Below are 18,712 nucleotides of genomic sequence, written 5' to 3'. Positions count from 1 at the left end.
CCAAATAGCTGTCCTACACCAAAGCTTGCAAATGGGGCAGGGGGCGGGGGGCTGTTTGGCTTGTGGATTATTTTCTTTGACTCTCTCATGACTTCAAAATTTTAATTTAGTTGTAAATATTTTAAAACCATTATATTTCACATTTTAAAAAATTTTAATGTGTAGCTTCTCATGAAAATGTGAAGAACTGGCCTTGAGGGGCCTACATTCTTGAATGGCAAAAATGGCTGCTCCAACTAGGCCCTTTGCAGATCTTTACGTTTCCCACCGGGCCACGGCCTCTGAAAGCATTTGAGGCCTCCAGTGCATGCTACCAGGCGGCTTTATTGTCTCAGCTTCCCTCACGCCCTCCCTGCATCCCAGTCTCCACACCAGCTTCTCTGGTCACAGATCCTGTTAAAGAACCAAAATCCAGCTGAGTAGATCTGAAGACCCAACTGGCTTTATTAAGCAATTCATGAATTAGGTAGCATCCCGTCTAGCAAGTAGAAGGGAGTTCTGAGGAGTTATACAAAATGGAAGGTTTTTACAGGAAGGAGGGTGAGACAAGGAAATTATTAACAAAAGAAAAGGATAGTTCAGGCAAAGTCACCTTCTCTTAGTGGATAGGACAGGGAGGTCTTTCTTGGTGGATGACCTCCTCTTCCTTTAGGGGAGGAAGAAGGAGAGGGCCCATATGACAGATCACCCCACTGGTGCTGACCAGAAAATTCCTGACTGATCAGCGAAGACCACATTTCTGAAGGAGGTTGAAAACTGCGATTGGGTTAAATTGTAAGCCCCAGTGGGGTAGCTCAGCCTGGCATAAGTGACTCCATCATGGGCCTGTGGTTTTCTTGTTAATCCCAAAGCCCCCTCAGCATGTCACATGGTTTGGGGAAACCATGTAAGGCAGGCCCCAGTTTGTCTGCTGGTTTTATCCTGTGGTTCCAGAGCACATTTCTTGGAGCCCTGGTTGTCAGTGTCTCAGGGCACATGGAGAGAACTGGGTGCTGCGGGAGTAGCATTCCCCCCTGAAGCAGCACTCCCTCCTGCAGCAGCACTCACCCCTGCAGCAGCACTCACCCCTGGAGCAGCATTCCCCCCTGGAGCAGCACTCCCCCCTGCAGCAGCACTCCCCCCTGCAGCAGCACTCACCCCTGCCAAGGTGCCATTTGGCACTGACACTGATACTGCTGCATTCTACCTACAGGGCTAGGTTCTTCTCCAACCACATCTCAGCTGGACACCAGGGTTCCCCAGAATGAGCTCTAGCAAGCTCCTCACCTCAGTGAAATCACCCTTTTTTGGGAGGGAGCAGCACAGGCTTGTTTGACAGGAATGCTTCCCTAGGTTTCTGGAGGGCAGGATTCTAAATGTGAATTTGATGGACTTATTTGAGGAGAGGAATTTGAGAAGTGTGCCCCTCCCTGTAATAACAAACTTCCTCATGTCTGTTCTGTTTCCCTTACATTCACAAACCTTAGCTAATAGGTCTATCACTACTTCTGAAAAATCAATGCTAGACATTTGCATCTATTTCTTAGCCTTTTACTGCTCCGAGAATATATATATGAATGTAAGTAATACGTCACTTAAAACTGCAAAGCTGGTGCAGAATGTTCCTTATCTGCAATCACAGGAAAACAACTGAAGTTAGCACTTGAACTGATTTGGAAGGTACTCCAACTAATTCACTATCAACATACAAAAAAATTTTTTTAACTCACATAATTTTGTTTGATATGGTGTTCAGTCTTACCTAACAGAATGTGGTTGTCCACATCAAGATGTCCTTGATCATCTTATCTTTTACCTCGAGTAGATCTGCAATGTCCTGGAAAGAAGGTAGACATTTTGGAGTTAGACATGTCTGGGTGCGAATCCTGCTTTGCTACGGACTCTGAGGCAGATAGCCTTGTCTGAAATATTTGGCTGATGATACATACCTTCTGGACAACAGTACGGATTAAATGAAATAGCAGAAGTATCACATCTGATATATCCTGGCACATTCGTTACCTTCTTAATAGACCTTTACGTTTCATTCTAGTGGATAACAGGTCTAGTGAAAGGCCTTTTTTTTTTTTTTTTAAGATTTTACTTATTTGACAGAAAGAGAGAACACAAGCAGGGAGAGCAGCAAGCAGAGGGAGAAGGAGACGCAAGCTCCCTCCTGAGCATGGAGCTAGATGTGGGGCTCGATCCCAGGACCCTGGGATCATGACCTGAGCCAAAGGCAGACAGACACTTAAACAACTGAGCCACTGGGATGCCCCAAGGCCTCACATTTTTACAATAAAATTCCCATACTTCACCACACTTTTAATAGAAAAATATCATCTCACCCTCTGGGTCCATGACTTTTACTCAGGATCTTTTAAACATATTATGTGGATTCGGTTTATACAATAGGTCTAATATTGTTAGACTTACTGCTATTAAGTAAAATTTCTGTGGAGAAAAAATATTTTTGAATTTCAACGAAGTGGCACTTACTTCAAGCAATATTTAACTCATTCTTTCAGCAATTACTTGCTGTCTACCAGAGGAACAGCTAGGAGAACATCATCCCTGATCATCCTGTAGAGAAAAAGACAGACAGGTAAACACACCATCATTATACTATAGTCTAGAAACTAAGGGATAAGTATCCTGTGAGAACATAGAGTACTGAACCACTAGTTTTGCCTAGAGATATGGAAGGATTCACAAGAGTAACAGGTGATATAACAAGATTACTATAAAAATAACTTTTACCATCACAAATAGTGCTTGTTTTAATGGCATTTTACTTGTATATTAGTTTATATTAATTTGTGTTCTGCTCCCACAAAGAAACCCACAGGTTTCTTTGTGTATGAATGTCTCGTTCCAAAATGGTGGGATACATCTAGAGAACTTACAAAAAATTTCTTTAGGGGCACCTGGGTGGCTCAGTTTGTTAAGTATCCGCCTTCAGCTCAGCTCAAGGATCCCAGGGTCCTGGGATTGAGCCCTGTGTTGGGCTCTCTGCTCAGAGGGGACTCTGCTTCTCCCTCTCCTGCTGCTCCCCTGCTTGTGTGAGCACGCTCTTTCTCTCTCTCTCTGTTAAATAAATAAATAAAATCTTCAAAAAAAAAATATCTTTAATTCCAAACTATCATGACAGCACATAATTATTTCCTAAAATATTTGTGAAACATAATGGAAAAAGTTAAAGGGCTTCTCAGACTTACAAGAATGTCATAAATACTAAGCTATAGCCACTTATAAAATTATTTACATTAATGTTGTCACATGACTGACCCATGTTACAATACAGCATTACCGAAAAAGCATTAATCATTAATTTATTTGAATCTGCAAAAGAGAAGTTTTTACCATTTCCTGAGAATTTCTCGTCAAGATTTAACAGCAAGAAAAGAAAAATCTTGGGGCACCTGGTTGGCTCAGTCAGTAGAGCATGTGACCCTTGATCTCGGAGTTGTGAGTTTGAACCCCACATTTGGGTGCAGAGATTACTTAAAAGTAGTATCTTAAAAGAAAGAAAGAAAGAAAGAGAAAGAAAGAAAGAAAGAAAGAAAGAAAGAAAGAAAGAAAGAAAGAAAGAAAGAAAGAAAGAAAAAAGAAAAATCTTATTTTGACATGGGTGTTGGGTGGTTATCTGGGCTCACACAAGAACTGAGTATTTTCCTAAAACTGGTGTTTCATAGAGGCCAACTCACATTTGTGCTTTCATAAATACACATAAGCACAGGGACTGAATTTGGGTGCCCACACAGAAGTCTGAGATCTAGAATATCAATTTCATACCCAGAAGTGGCTGGATCTCCTTAAGTTTATAAAAATGCATTGAGGTCCATCATCTTGGACTTCTTCATTGTTGCTCCCATGAAAAAGATAATCAAGGTCATAGGACCACAGCCATATGGCCACACCCACAGCTAGCTCACCCAATATGGTGCTCTCTGCTCTCATGGCGGACACTCTAGAAATGTGAAGAATAAGATAAAATGTTGTAAAAACTTATCTTTCCAGAAGAGTTCCAAATCTCTTCACTTCTCCGCTAAAGAAACACAATGATTTAATAATTCAGGAGTCTTAAAAATAATCTCACTTGAAGTGTTAAAAAAAATAATTAAAATGGGAATTAGGAAAGGTGGGTTTCAGTCAGCTCTGTCACTGCCCATCTGTATCGTCTTTGGTGAGTTCATTAATCTCTGTACCTTCAGGGCCCCAATGCATTTTTGTAAACTTTAGGAACTCCAGACATTTGTGGGTATAAAACTGATATTCAAGATTTCATGACTTCTCTTAGGGCACCTAAGTTTCACTACATGTACCTGTGTATCGTTTTACTAAGGCACAAAGTTTCTTCATGTAAAAAATAACAGTATTGGACACACACAAAAATAAGTCTATTTGATCTGTAAAATTTTATAGTTCTAAATAATTTATATCAAGTGGTAATGAATGCAAATTTTATTCATTTTGTGTCTTTATACTTTTTATAGAGAGACAAGTTTGGTGAAGATTTAACTCATTTATTTGTCTCTGTGTGTTCGAGACAAATTTGTCTTGTATTTTGGAGTGAGCAGGGCTCTTCCTCCTGCTCCCTTATGATGATGAGGACGATGCAGTGGGCGAGATGTATGAAATTGCATGTCTGCAGAATAAAGAATGCTTCCTTCCTATCTTTCTACAGCAATGCCTTGATTCCATTTGGAAAATACACCTTTAATTACATGCTGGTGAGCACTACGGAGCTAGAACATCTGAAAATTACGCAGCGGATAATCATAGGTTTTCTTTTTCTGTTTTTTTTTTTCTCTTCTTCTAATTTTATTTTACCGTATTTATTCAACTGCCTTTATCTGGGAAATATTAGCTTAGATCGTTTCCATAGAGAAAAAGACCACAGAATGATTAGCATGGCATTACAACTCTTCCTAGAAGAGTTACGTGCTGTAATGACGCGTATTTCAATTTAGCCACCCAGTCATGACTATGGTAATTGAGAAAATCACTGCTGTTGGGTCAGACACCCCTTCTGAAATATCGTAAGGGGAAATGCAATACTATTCTGAGAAACAAGATAGGGAAGTTCATCTTACGGTGGAGCCTACCACCGATCAAGTTTAGAATTGAAAATCAGAAAAACCTGCAATAAATAGACTCAGAAACAGACAGAGGCCTCCTACTCTTTTTTTTTCCTTTAGCAAAACTAAGGAACAAGAGAGCAAGTAAATGCTTGACACAGACTCTGTCTACACCTTTCCCTAGAAAGTGAATTACCAGGTGAACAATCAAACGGGTTCAATGAGCCCTCCTCCCTCCATGTAGTTAGTGACTTAATCAGCACACTGTGACCTCATGTTGCTGCTCTCCCTACAATTCCGGGTCTTTGGCTTCACGTTAACCCTCTGTTCTCAATTTATGCATCCCAGAGAATTATGGAAACCCTGTCAGCTTTGCTAGAGTGATGTGATGCTGAGAGTTATTTCCAGTCGAGAGCACAAATGACAAGGAAGGAAAAAGACACTGATGGAAATAAATAATAAGTGGAGAGGTGTTATGAAGGTATGCAGCTCCTTTAAAATATTACGGACATACAAATCTTTTCTAATCTCTGTTTCTCACTCCATTAAAAAGATACCAAAATCTGTACTGAGACCGTAAGAGCAATATTAAAATGTTAAAATTTAGGGAGCAGGCACAAAATTAAAAAATAAGAGAAGGCCACAGCGGGTGGGTGAGGGGATAGAAGTGCAGATCACTTGTAAATTAAGAAAAGAAAGATTCATTTAAAAGTTCTTTTTATTGGGCGCCTGGGTGGCTCAGTCAGTTAAGCATCTGCCTTCTGCTCAGGTTATGATCCTGGAGTCCCACATCGAGCCCCACATCAGGGCTCAGCGGGGAGTCTGCTTCTCCCTCTGCCCTTCACCCCGCTTTGTGCACACTCACTCTCTCTCAAATAAATAAATAAAATCTTTTTTTAAAAAGTTCATTTTATTTTCCAGTAAATAAAATGAAAAAAAAATAGGTCAGCACTTACTTTTATGTACTTTCCATCCCCCCCACAGGAAATTTGATTCACTCAAACACTTAGAACCAATCATACATACATGGATAGAGGTAAGAATCTATCTGCAGAGCTTCATCTTCAAGTTTCAGAGTGTAAGTAGGAAAAAAATCACCACATCCCTTTTTTTTCCCAGTAACATTGCGAAGGTGCACTTAAGATTCTACCAACTCATCAGAGAGGCAACCTTGAAAAGAGAAACTTTCGTCCTATATTTTCAGGCTACTAAGTCAGCGCAAGCATCTCCCTGTTCTATCTCTAAGTACACATTTTCAAGTAAGAGAAGTCAAAAGTGGACATAAAGTCTCCTTGCATCCCTGTTTTTCATAATAGCACCATCACTCAGGAGATAAACTAAGTGGCTCTAAATTTAGTTCATTAAACTAATCTCTCCGAAGAATAAAGTTCTTATGCTTGCATTAATATAGCTGATATAAGTAAATTTTATGCTAGTGGAGAATAAAAAAATCATTCACAGTCTGAGCCTGAGCTTAGGGAAAAAAAGCATATTTTTATTTATTCTGCATTGCCACCGAGTGGAACCAACCAATGTGAATAATTGTGTCCCTTCAAAGAAGAGTGTCCCTTCGGAAATACTCTATAATTGTGCTCACACATTAACATAATTTATAGTCTGAAAAATAAAAGGTGCTTTTTAAAGAAAAAAGTCAAAAGAATGATGTAGTTCCCTGTCAGTCGACTCTGAAATATTTAAATAGTTTTCACTGCTTTCAGAAGTAGTGGAAGTGGTTCTTAGTTGCTGTCTAAAGTTATAAAAATCCTAAGCTCATTCCAGTATTCCAGCCATTTAAAGCCATAAATTTAGATTTTTCTTTTGCCAAGTCAAGACACCAAATGGAAATAAATAAATGTACACATTCTTCCCCATCATATAAGAGAAGTATCCCCCAAAATCTTCATTTTTCTCCCAAGGGGAATTTTTGTATTCAGTCATTAGGTCTTAAAAACATAGCTCTGACTAACAGGAATGTATTCCCTGACTGGCTTGTTATCTTTTCAGATGAGGTCAATGCCTTTGATGGAGATCAGGAAATATTACTTTTCTAAGAGTAGATGAAAAGGCACATTTTCTGCCCGAATTGTTTTTCCTAACAATTGAAAACCATAAGAATTTTTCTTCAAACCCAACATTTATTCTTATTAAAAAGGAACACATTAGAACCAGTATTTATATTCTTTTAAATGTGGGCTTTTGAAAGGCCCTTTATTTGCTCAGATGCTGCAGAATCCAGTAACGTTCCTCAGCGGCTAAAAGAGCTGGGGCAGCTAGGATGTTTCTGTGTTTTTTCATAGCTCCTGCTTTCCAAATAACTTTGATTTATTCTAAACTTGTCATGGACTTGAGGTTATGTGAAATTTTAATTACACCATTTTGCGTAAAACGAATCTATGTCAGATGTTGGAGGAAATAATGCTAGCATCAGATCATAGTTTGGGTCTCAGGTGGTTTATTTTTAGTAACTTTGACAATACTGATGTAGCACTTTAAAGAATATTTAGTCCATGATGGAGAAGTTATTTTTTTAAAAGGTGATCATCATAGTGATTTCAGAGGCCTAAGAAATGTGGCAGATTCTGCTTAAATCAGATAACCAAAATGAAACCCTGGCATCTGATGGCTAAGTCTTTTCTTTCTTTACACCTAGTTTCCAAATCCAGGGTTTAGCAAAATCCCTGCTCTCTCAGCTTCTCTTTTACTTCAACCATCTCTCTGGAGTTTTAGACTGGTAAGGGTAGCGGGCAGGAGGCGAGTATCAATGAGGGGAAGGAAGTGTGGAGTGGAGAGGAAGGGGGTGACACGGAGGGTGATGGAGCAGAGCGGACACCGTGGCCAGCAGCGTTCGGTCTACCTCTCCCTCCCCCCAAGCTGACCACCCCAGATAACAGCTCAAATGCATCCAAAGTGGTAGCCCCAGCCTTTGAGCTCACAATCCTTTATGACTTGCACACAAAATCAATATTTAAAAAAATTCTTATGACATCAAAACATCCTATGATAGTAGGATGTCTCTTTCGTGCACCAGACTCGGCAAACAAGCAGGTGTTTCATGTAGGCTCGCTGAAACTGTGACACATTAAAATCCGAAGCCGTCAACATTTGAAAAGCGCAACACACATTCAGGTGACAGACAAAATCAACGGGCAGCTTTATTCCCACTTTCACCTGCGCGGCCCTCCTGCCCTTGGACGTAACCGGTTACGCGGCCCTTGCTTTATCCTCGTCCTCTACGCTCCAGCTGCTGCGGCGGACGGCTGACGGTGTGGTTCTGCCTGTGCGCGAGGGCGGTGGACAGACAGCTGCCCGACCAGCCGTTCCGGCCGCCGGCAGGGGCCGGGAGGCAGCCCTTCGCTTTATGGCTGCTGCGGCGATTTTCACAGCCTGTTACTGTTTATGGCTCTGGGCTCTTCACCTTGTATGCTACCTGACACCTGCCTCCAAACGAGTGACCTACTTTTCACTTCATGATCTGCTGTTGCTGTTTCCTGGCATGTTATGGCCAGGCTGCCTCTGCGTATCCTCAGAACACCTCTCCCGCGTCTTCAGCAATTCTCTCTGCCTCGCTTCCCCAGACAGCTGATACTTGGAGATTCTAGTGTCAGAAACGACAAGGACTTCCCTGACTCCCTACACGTCCCACACCCGCAGTCGTAAGACGTAAAATGATTCATCGTGAAGACGCTGGCAGTTTACAGAGTTGAAGCGTTAAAGGTCACCATAAATGATATGTGGAAAGGGTGACCAATAATCTAATAGTCACCATTAATTTAACATCTTCTAGGAGCTAGCCACTGTATAGAATTATCGTTAAAACCCCTGCATTGTTATTGCCTGCATTTCACAGATGAGGAAACTTGAGATTTTCAAAAGGGCGAAGTAAAGGTTTCCAGGATGATATCCAGCAAGTGGTGGGACAAGCTTCAGAACTGTTTTGACCCCAAAGCCCAAGGTGATAATGCAGCCAAGCGGCCTTGGTCCATCGTTCACACCAAGCCCAGGAGCTGAGGGACTCGATAAATATTTGACGAGTCCATGAATGAACACCGTGTTGTGAATTAGTTTACCAGATTGGCTTCCAGTTACCTGGCAAGTGTTCTGAACGAGTAAGAGCCTGCACAAGGGAGCTGTGGGAGGAGGAAGAAGAGGTGCCGCCCCGAGCGGAGGGCCCAGCACCAGCAGGCTGGGGCGAGACACCGTCCACAGACACCAAAGAAACATCACAGAACGACTCTCCTGTGAGAAGGATGGCAGTGAGCAGAATAGAGGGAGACAACCCAGTGGAGATGAGGAAGTACAGACAACAGCTCTGGGCTAATAGGGTTGTTCCAAGATGACTCTGCTGCTACCATCTTTTCTTTCCCCCTTTACCATCTTGCATTCAGCATCACACAGGGGGGCAGTCACGGGAGGGAGATTAAAACCTGGAGCTTTTCCCTTTGGGAAATACAGCCTCCCATACACACAGGCAGACTTTAAATTCCTAAAAGTGTAATTTGCCTCACTTTGAGCCGTATTTTTCTCATTAACATTACCCATTACCTCAAATGTATTTTGACTCCAGACTTGAGTTGTAGAACAGAAAGATCTGTATCCTTTCCAACACTCACTCGAGCTCCATTACAACGTCTGAGATGTGCTGCAACGAAAAGAATGTAGCTGAGAATCCACTGGGGATCTCTCCCCTCTGCTCCACTTTACTGTTCATGAGCCATGGTTATAAAGGAAATTATCAGGGCACCGGCCATGGTGGTGGGAGGAAGGGAAGGGAAGGGAAGGGAAGGGGAGGGGAGGGGAGGGGAGGGGAGGGGAGGGGAGGGGAGGGGAGGGGAGGGGAGGGAAGGGAAGGGAAGGAAGGAAGGAAGGAAGGAAGGAAGGAAGGAAGGAAGGAAGGAAGGAAGGAAGGAAAAAAATCTTTAAAAACAAACAGAATCAAAGTTAAAGTGGATGGGAGTTTACCAAGTCTACAGCCAGGGAAAGGGAGCTGTGATTTAACTGGGCCTGTGTTATCCTTCTGTGAAAGAATAGATCAGGAAGAAACAATAGCCAATTAGTAAGGGCCTTGGAATGAGCATCTTTGATCGGAAGTGAAATGAACCCTGACAGGGGACATGGGAGGATGAGAACCATGTCGGCTGGCCACACCACAGGGTTAGAGTGTGAAGATATAAGCTGTGCTGTTATTTCAGAGAAAAGAAAAAAAAGAGAGAGAGAGAGGGATCAGGATGTGCCTGTTAAGAAGGAAAACCAGCTCAGAAAACCTGAATGAAATAGCCCTCGCCATCATCAGAAGGCTGGTAAGGGTATTACTATGAGGGCACCTGGGATGGACCCTCTGAGTTGGTGAGTCAGGGCACTCCAAGCAGAGGAATTCTACAATGAAGCCGAATGGAATTGGATCTGGGATCCATAGTGACAGACTCAACTTTTTCTTAATGAGAGACCCCCGTGTCATCATAGGATCGAAGTCGGTTGGCTTAATAAGATTGATCAGAAGTGCCAAGCGCAAGGGCAAGTGACAGACTGGGAGGTAAAAAGGACAAGTTCACAGAAGAATCCGAGTAGCCCGTGACAGCTTTACTTACCTAAAAATTGAGTAGCACAAAAGTGAGAATTTGCCGTTTCTCTCACTGGTGTATCTTCACCTTGCACTTCCTGTAATAAATCCAGGGTGCACATTACTGTATTGACACATGACCTTGCACTATTTTGTTAAGCACAGGCAAGGTACAGTATCAACTAACTGTCATTTCACCTTTAAACCTACCTGTGTCCAAATTCTCTGAATTGCTATCCAAAATTCAAGAACCAAATAAATCTGGAGAAGACAACATCTCTCATTTTACAAACCTGCTATCCAAGCTCTCTCTCCATGAACTAAAGACCCGTGTAATAAGAAGTATTTATACATAATGGTTTTGGTGAGTGAAATGTCTCTCTTATGAAATATATTTGGCTGTTGATAGCAGAGACCAGAAATAATAGTAGCTTAGGTAGGATGGCAGTTATTTTTCTTGAATGCAAAGAAAGTTTGGAGGTAGGTGTATCATGTCTGGTAGAGGAGAGCCACAGTGAACACGGACCAAGGTTCCTTTCATCTCTCTTTTCCACTCTCCTGTGGCTTTGACCATCAAGGCTGTCTGAGGCCCAAGACAGCAGCTGGAACTCCAGCCTCGTATCGTCATCCTAACAGGAAACGGGAGGGTCCTCAGCAGCTCTCTACCCTGGTTTAAGACGTCTTTCAGAAAACTCACCCAACAGCTTTTCCATCTCATTGGCTAGAACTTGATCACATGGCCACATCTAGCTGAAAGGGAGGTAGAAATGCAAATTTTTATCTGGGCACCTTTAACAACAAATAAAATAGATTTTCTTGTTAAGAAATAAGAATATTGTGTGGTGTCTGTCCGTCTCACCAAAAGCTTTATCAAAGCATTGTAAATATATATGACCCAATATAATTATCTTAATCACTTCTGAACAATCCCTTTTCTGGGATTCATTGTACTGCTGTTTCCATCAGTAAGATATAAAATGTAAGAGTTAACTTGTTATTGGCAAATCCCTAAATAAAGGACACCACACTAATCTACCCCTAAAAAACAGAATACATACATTGCAGCTATAATCTGAAGTGTTTGTTATGACTTTGTTAGCACTTAGAAAGGTTAATCTATTTTGGATCTCAACCATGTGACTACAGTTTCCAGGTATCTCCAAACAGTAGTTTAGGATGAGGACGAAGGGATTTTAACTCTTCCATAATCTTACTTAGCTCCAGCTCCACCCCGAATTATTTTATATGAATGGTTTTCTCAAATTTATTTCACAAGGGCGCGCGCGCACACACACACACACACACACACACACACACACACACAAGCAGAGAACCCTGTGCTATGTAAGCTCAGCTTCATAGTCTCCTTCACACTGCTTTCCAATCAGACTGCAGATTCTAGTCTTAAATGCCTGTAATATTGGAATGCTAGAGTTGCCTCTGTTGTGACTACAAAAATACTTAAAAGACATGGAAGGTTGCATCCCATTGTAGACTCAGTATTAGGGAGGCTTTTCTGTACATGCTGTTTAAATGTTAAAGGAAATTTTTAGGTTTAATTAGCATCCCTAGAAAAGACAGAGAAACAAGGAAAGAGAGCGAATACTCTATTTTCAAAGTGGTTTGCAAATACCTCCAATAGCCATTTAAACCATCCTACCCACACGAAGACCTTAGAGATCATGACAATGAGGTTCAAGATTCTGTTGCTAAGGCACTTCTCCAAACCAGGGTGAGAATCTCATTAAAAATAGTACATTTAAAAGCAAGTTGCTTTGCACTTTCCTGCGCTTTTATTCCAAGATGCATCTTTATCATTATCAACAACTCATTTGAACCAAAGTGTTCCCTGTTTCTTTCATCAGAAAGTGCACAGCACTTACTAAGATGACTTCAGCACAGATTTCACTCAGGACAGAGGAATAAAGAGATATTATTTGCTTGAATTGATCTTTAACCCAAACTCTTTGTTCTCTTTCCTCGGTGACTCATTTCAACACTGCAGAGCCTGACTGGAAAGAAAGAATCTTCTGTGATACATTCTATTGTGTTAAAAATTTCAGCAACCTTGCCAGGTGTTTATCACAGATTGCTGGGGATTACAATTACATTCATATAAAAATTGCTTAATGCTTGATATTTATTTTTGTACGACCAAGAGTTATTTTTCTTATTTGCTGCTTTATAACTCTTAAGAAAATGTTAAATAAGACATAGCTATTGACAGTGACATTGTGGTTTTATGAACCTATATAAGAAACCAACCTTAGATCATTGCTATTGATGTTTGGAAATTCAGTCTAACTTTATTTGCTCTGTTCTTAATGACATATTATTTTGAACACACTGTATTATTTTGGACTTAATTCTAACCAGCAGATATGAAGCCTAACAAACATTGAGCACCTAATACATGTGAAAAGTTTTATAAATCATATCTCACTTGATTTCCATGATAACCATGAGACACTGGTATTAGCGCAAAAGAAAATTAAGGTCCAGAAAAGTTAAAAAATGTAGTTCATGGTCATAACAGCTTCTATGTGGCTTTTTCTCCTATAATAGAGTTTCTTCTGTAGGAAAGCCTAAAGCAAATGGTATAGCTCTTTATTATATAATTCTCTCACAAATAATATGAAATGGTTCACTTTCATCAATTTATATAGAGATTTTCATAAAATCCCAATTCTGAGTTCATTTGAAAATCAGAAAGTTTACCCTGAGCCCGAATTCCCAAGGATCGCTATCAGCTAGAGTTGAGTACGAACAGCTCCCTTTAGATGGAGCCTGTGCTCTTTCTGGGTGCCACCATCCCCATCTGTTAGCTTCATTCTTTTATGTTATTTAACTGCCCTCTGCATATGTTAGAGTTAGTGACTTACAACTTAGGTTCTAAGAACCAGTTCCACCAAATTGTAAAAAGTAGGAATTCTAAGCCTGTTTTCCAAACCCAAGATCCATCTCCCCTCCAGTGTAATTGCCTTTCATTGACGGGGCAGTGTGTACTGGGTGAAGCAGCCAGTTCCATCGAGGGTGATTTGATATGTGAGCCAGCAGGGTAAATCAGATGCTCTCCTAGGAATTTGGAACTTGGACTTACAAACAAGAATTTAATCTCTGCCTGTGGCTAGAATTGTGACTGTCAATCTGAGAGGTGTAGGGTGGCCACATTCTGCCATTCGACTGTACAAGTAGAAAGATCCCATTTGGAGAGGGAGAGAGAAAGAGGGAAGCACAGATGAAGCCAGGTTCTTGAGATTCGTGAATTTCTCCTGTACCCTTATAATAAATCCTGTTATTTGCATACATTGTCTTAAAATGGTTTCTGTCTCTTCCAAACACTTGTCCTAACCTTGAAACTTGCTGACTTCCCCCTCTATGCTTCAATTTCCAAATCTCCAAAAGTTAAAAAATAAAACCTGATAATATTTCATTCAGCCTTTTAGATGAGATTGAGTTGGTGCTCAAATAGGTCTACATACATTTGTTGAAAACTGTAAACCATCAGACACATTATATTACTATGACAGCTCTAACAAATGTTTAATAACTGGAGACAGAACAGATGAGGAAAAGTGGGAACATACTCGTGGCTGGAGCAAAGGATTCACATATATAAATAATAGGAAATAATAATACCTAAGTTGGTAGGGCCAACAGTAAGGCGCCACTGTTAAATCAGCTAATTTTTAAAGAAAGAGGTAAGGGTTAGGGAATGCAATTTTAATAACTGAGCTGTCACTTCTAAACACATAATTACCATAAAAATAAAGTTTTTTTAAGAAAAATCTTACAATGCAGATTTTTCAAAAGAAATTCAGTTTAATTGCATAAACAAATCGGAAGTGTTCCCAAACAGAAGATTTACCGAGTGAATATATAACCATTTTAATGACCAAAGAATCATACAACTTGATAACTTAAAAAAATATTCTTGGAAAACAGTTCAGCACTCTCATTTCCTAGTTTCACAGAGGACGAGTGACTTAGCAACACCAATTTCCATGTGCAAAACAGAAATCATCAAGCCTTTTTAAATTCCAGAAATGTTTTTGGAGCACCGTGATCATGATTATACCTCCAATTCCAGAACACTTCATGCATTGAATGAATGAGCAAATGAATGAATGAATACTACATGCATATGAGATGCAAAAAGAAGCAAGAAAAAGTCCCTGGTATCAAGGACTACACAGTCTGATATGAAGACTGGGGTAAGTTTATGTACATCTGTGACCACAGAAGGCGTAAAAGGGCTGCCGAACTAGACACACTAAATGCTAAATGCATTTGAAGAAACAAGATTTCATATATAATTGAGATTGAAGAAAGGCTTCATGGAAGTTGCCGTGGCTCCAAAGGGTGGCTTCAATATTGAAAAGCAGGGACAGCAGAAAAAGACCTGGGGGTATAGCTCGGAGAGTGAGGATTTGTCTTCCGGATGAGGAAAACAGTATGATAAAGACAATATCAGTGTCCTTTTTAGGAGCGATTGTGTCAGTTTGACTGAAGCACGGAGCACAATTGGGAAAGACATTGCAGAGTCTTGGGTATCAAGCTGAGGAGTTTATGACGTGAAATGTTGGGGTTCAGGAACAAACACAGTCAAGAAAGAATTCTTAAGACGTCTTCAGTGTTAAAGCACGGGGATAGGACCTGTGGGCAGAAAGAGGCGCACTGGGGTTGCAAGAAGTGGCTGATTATATACTTTTAAGTTGGGAGGTAGTAAGTCTCTAAGGAATTTGGAAGCAAGGTTTGCAAGACCTTGAGGAGCTAGCTGTTATTAGGAAAAGGTCATTTACTACTGTCTAGTAAAACCTTAGTCATGAGACCCTTCAGATGTATATTGGTGGGCCATATGCTTGGAGGATGATTGCTAACATATATTCTGGAGGGGTAGAGATAAAGGAAATTTCCAAAGGGATTTTTTACAGGATCGTGGGGGCTGGGCTAATGTTAGGCTAAAGTTGCCTTTTTGCCTCTAGCAAAGTATTAACGTCAAGGTAGCTAAATCTCCTTGAGGAAGGTCGCTCTGCCTGTCTCAAGTACTTATCAATGGGCTGTAAGTTGTAAGGAAGTTTATTATTTTTTTTTTTCTTTTGCCTTTGTTCTCCGCATCACTTGCACCATATTTCTGTAGGCAGTGGGGAGGCTTTGAGAGTCAGCACACGGGGGACTGGACAGTGAGAAAGGATTTCAAGAAATGAGCTTGAAAGTTGAGTATGGATTTGTCAATGTGGGGCCAAAAGAGAAATAATACAAGGTAAGGTAAGAAGAGTAGAGCAACGAGACACAAAGAAGGAAACCTAAAGGAGGGTTTTGCTTTCAAACGCAAAACCAGTTGAATCTATAAGATTTAGGAAAGAAAGAAAGAAAGAAAGAAAGAAAGAAAGAAAGAAAGAAAGAAAGAGAAAGAATTGAACAGGAAGATTTGAAATAGGCATAAGCGAGGGAACTGGGTCATGAAATAATTTATTTTATGGAACATTAGTTGCCTACTCTGTTTAATGCTTCATTGAATTCTGCTAAGTAATTGGAAAGAGTGATTTACTAAATATAGATTGAATATAGAAGAGTTGAGCCTCACGGTTCCAAAATCAAGCATTTTAATCATCATCTATGTTACCTTTACATCTGACACCAGAAATGTGGTTGATATAAGCATGTCCTCCCACGTCTGGAAGCAGTAGTGTGGCAGATTAGAAGGGCCTACTTTTAAGTGGTGATATCATATAGAGAGACACTGATGTCTAGAGGAGGGCTAGTTTGCTAAAGACATAAGGATGTAATTTTTTACATAGGTTAACAAAGTGAGGTAAAGAAGACAGAGAAGGAGTTAAAGGGCATTTAGTCAGGATTCTCCAGAGAAATAGAGCCAATGGAATGTGTGTGTGGGAGGAGAGAGAGAGAGAGAGCGACTGATTTTAAGGAATTAGCTTGGGCAATTATGGAGACATGGTGAGTCCATAAGAGGCAGAGATTGGAATGATATGGTCACAAGTCAAGGAGTTCCAAGTGCTACCAGAAGCTGGAAGAGATAAGGAAAGATACTTCTCTCAAGCCTCCGGAGTGCTGGCAGCCATGCTGATACCTTGGTTTTGGATTCTGGGTTCCAGAACTGTGAAGGAATACATTTCTGTTGTTTGAAGCTATCCAGTTTGTGCTAATTTGTTACCGCAGCCACAGGAAGCTAATAAAACATCTGAGAATAAATATAATTGATTTTGCTATTAAGAAGGACGACACTGGTCACATTCAAGAAAATAGTTTCAATAAAATGATATGAGTAAAGCCACATGCAAAGGTTGTAAGGCAAAAGTTCCCAAACTTTCCTAGTTTATGGGGCCTTTTGTATCTCACTAATTTTTTTTTTAAGATTTTATTTATTTATTTGACAGAGAGAGACAGCCAGCGGGAGAGGGAGCACAAGCAGGGGGAGTGGGAGAGGAAGAAGCTGGCTCCCGTCACGCCCTGAGCCGAAGGCAGACGCTTAAGGACTGCTCCACCAGGCGCCCCCTCACTAATTTTTTTGTAGTGTTCCTAGGTCAAAAGAAATACTGAACAGTTTATTAAGTAGTCAGTTCCAAACAACTTACTCAGTATTTACATATTAGCAGCTTAGTAGCTATTTGAAAAAGTAATACATAAAAATTAAAAGAAAAAATATTTTAGTTTTTTTTCTTAAAGATTTTATTTATTTATTTGAGGGGGGGGAAGGGCAGAGGGAGAGGGAGAAGCAGACTCCCCGCTGAGTGGGGAGCCTTACCTGGGGCTGGATCCCAGGACCTCGGGATCATCACCTGAGCCAAAGGCAGATACTTAACTGAGCCACCCAGGTGTCCCTGATTTTAGTTTTAAATAATCACAATTACTAATGGGATACAGGCACCTAATATACATTACACAACTTCCTAAACTTTGGAATTAGATTGACACCAGCCACTGTCATTTCCTGTTCCTCATTGATTTTCAACCCCTAGTTGCTTTTTATCACAGTAACTACTGAAAATCCAGCTTTTCAAAGATACGACATTATGGAAAGGAATGTAGAGCTATCTAATGTTAAACCTGAACTATCTTGGGGCACCTGGGTGGCTCAGTCGTTAAGCGTCTGCCTTCTGCTCAGGTCATGATCCCAGGGTCCTGGGATCGAGCCTGGGTCCTGGGATCGAGCCCCGTATCAGGCTCCCCACTCAGCGGGAAACCTGCTTCTCCCTCTCCCACTCCCCTTGCTTGTGTTCCCTCTCTTGCTGTCTCTCTGACAAATAAATAAATAAAATCCTAAAAAAAATAACTGATCTCAAGCTAATATTTTGTGTGTTGTCAGAAAGACATCAAGCACTATTGTGTTGCCCTAAAAAAGTTACAGTATCCCCCAGGCACTGTCACAGTGTCTGGGGCAACTCAGCACACTTTGGAAACCATGGATTGAAGGAGTAAGAGGTGAGAAAGTGTTTACAGAAATTGTAGATGATATTTATAAGACAGGAAAAGCTTAGGGAAGAAAAGCTAGATGATATTCAGAAGATAAGCAAAGATATCCTAAACTTAAAGGGAGAAACAACAAAAATTTTTTAAAAAGATGTATTAAGACTACATCAAAATGTTAAACTTTTGGGCATCAAAGGACACAATCAACAGAATGAAAAAGAAACCTACAGAATGTGGGGTGCCCAGGTGGCTCAGTCAGTTAAGCATCTGCCTTTGGCTCAGGTCGTGATCCCAGAATATGGGATCAAGTCCCGTATCAGGGTCCCTGCTCCACAGGGAGCTTCCTTCTCCCTCTGCCTCTCTCTCTCTGTCACTCATGAATAAATAAATAAAATCGGACCAAAACAAAACAAAACCTACAGAATGGGGGGCACCTGGGTGGCACAGTCGTTAAACGTCTGCCTTTGGCTCAGGGTGTGATCCCGGCATTCTGGGATCGAGCCCCACATCAGGCTCCTCTGCTGGAAGCCTGCTTCTTCCTCTCCCACTCCCCATGCTTTGTGCTCCCTCTCTCTCTGGCTGTCTCTCTCTCTCTGTCAAATAAATAAATAAAATCTTTAAAACAAAACAAAACAAAACCTACAGAATGGGAGAAAATGTTTGC

General features: G+C 40.8%; 1 protein-coding gene across 5 annotated transcripts in view; it reads right to left on the bottom strand.

Moving 5' to 3' along the window:
* TMEM117 (transmembrane protein 117) overlaps positions 1 to 17,287 on the bottom strand; it is a 488,268-nt gene extending 470,981 nt beyond the window's left edge. Inside the window, exons 1-6 of one of the 5 annotated variants that reach the window (XM_087855787.1) lie at positions 12,501 to 17,287; positions 11,315 to 11,367; positions 10,646 to 10,715; positions 8,229 to 9,699; positions 2,479 to 2,562; positions 1,742 to 1,816 (exon numbers count right to left, since the gene is read on the bottom strand). The gene's annotated coding sequence lies outside the window, so the exon portion shown is untranslated. Of the gene's footprint in view, positions 1 to 1,741; positions 1,817 to 2,478; positions 2,563 to 2,885; positions 3,067 to 8,228; positions 9,720 to 10,645; positions 10,754 to 11,314 lie in introns of those variants that run through there. The other 4 variants (XM_087855786.1, XM_087855785.1, XM_087855788.1 and 1 more) reach the window with 4 other exon arrangements.
* Between the last annotated feature and the right edge of the window lie 1,425 nt (positions 17,288 to 18,712).

The sequence above is a fragment of the Ursus americanus genome, chromosome 25 (assembly GCF_024610735.1).
Source record: "Ursus americanus isolate L20-20 chromosome 25, mUrsAme1.1.p, whole genome shotgun sequence".
NCBI classification, from domain to species: Eukaryota; Metazoa; Chordata; class Mammalia; order Carnivora; family Ursidae; genus Ursus; species Ursus americanus.
The sequence above is the reverse complement of the archived record's forward strand: the minus strand, read 5'-3'. Positions and strand labels throughout refer to the sequence as shown.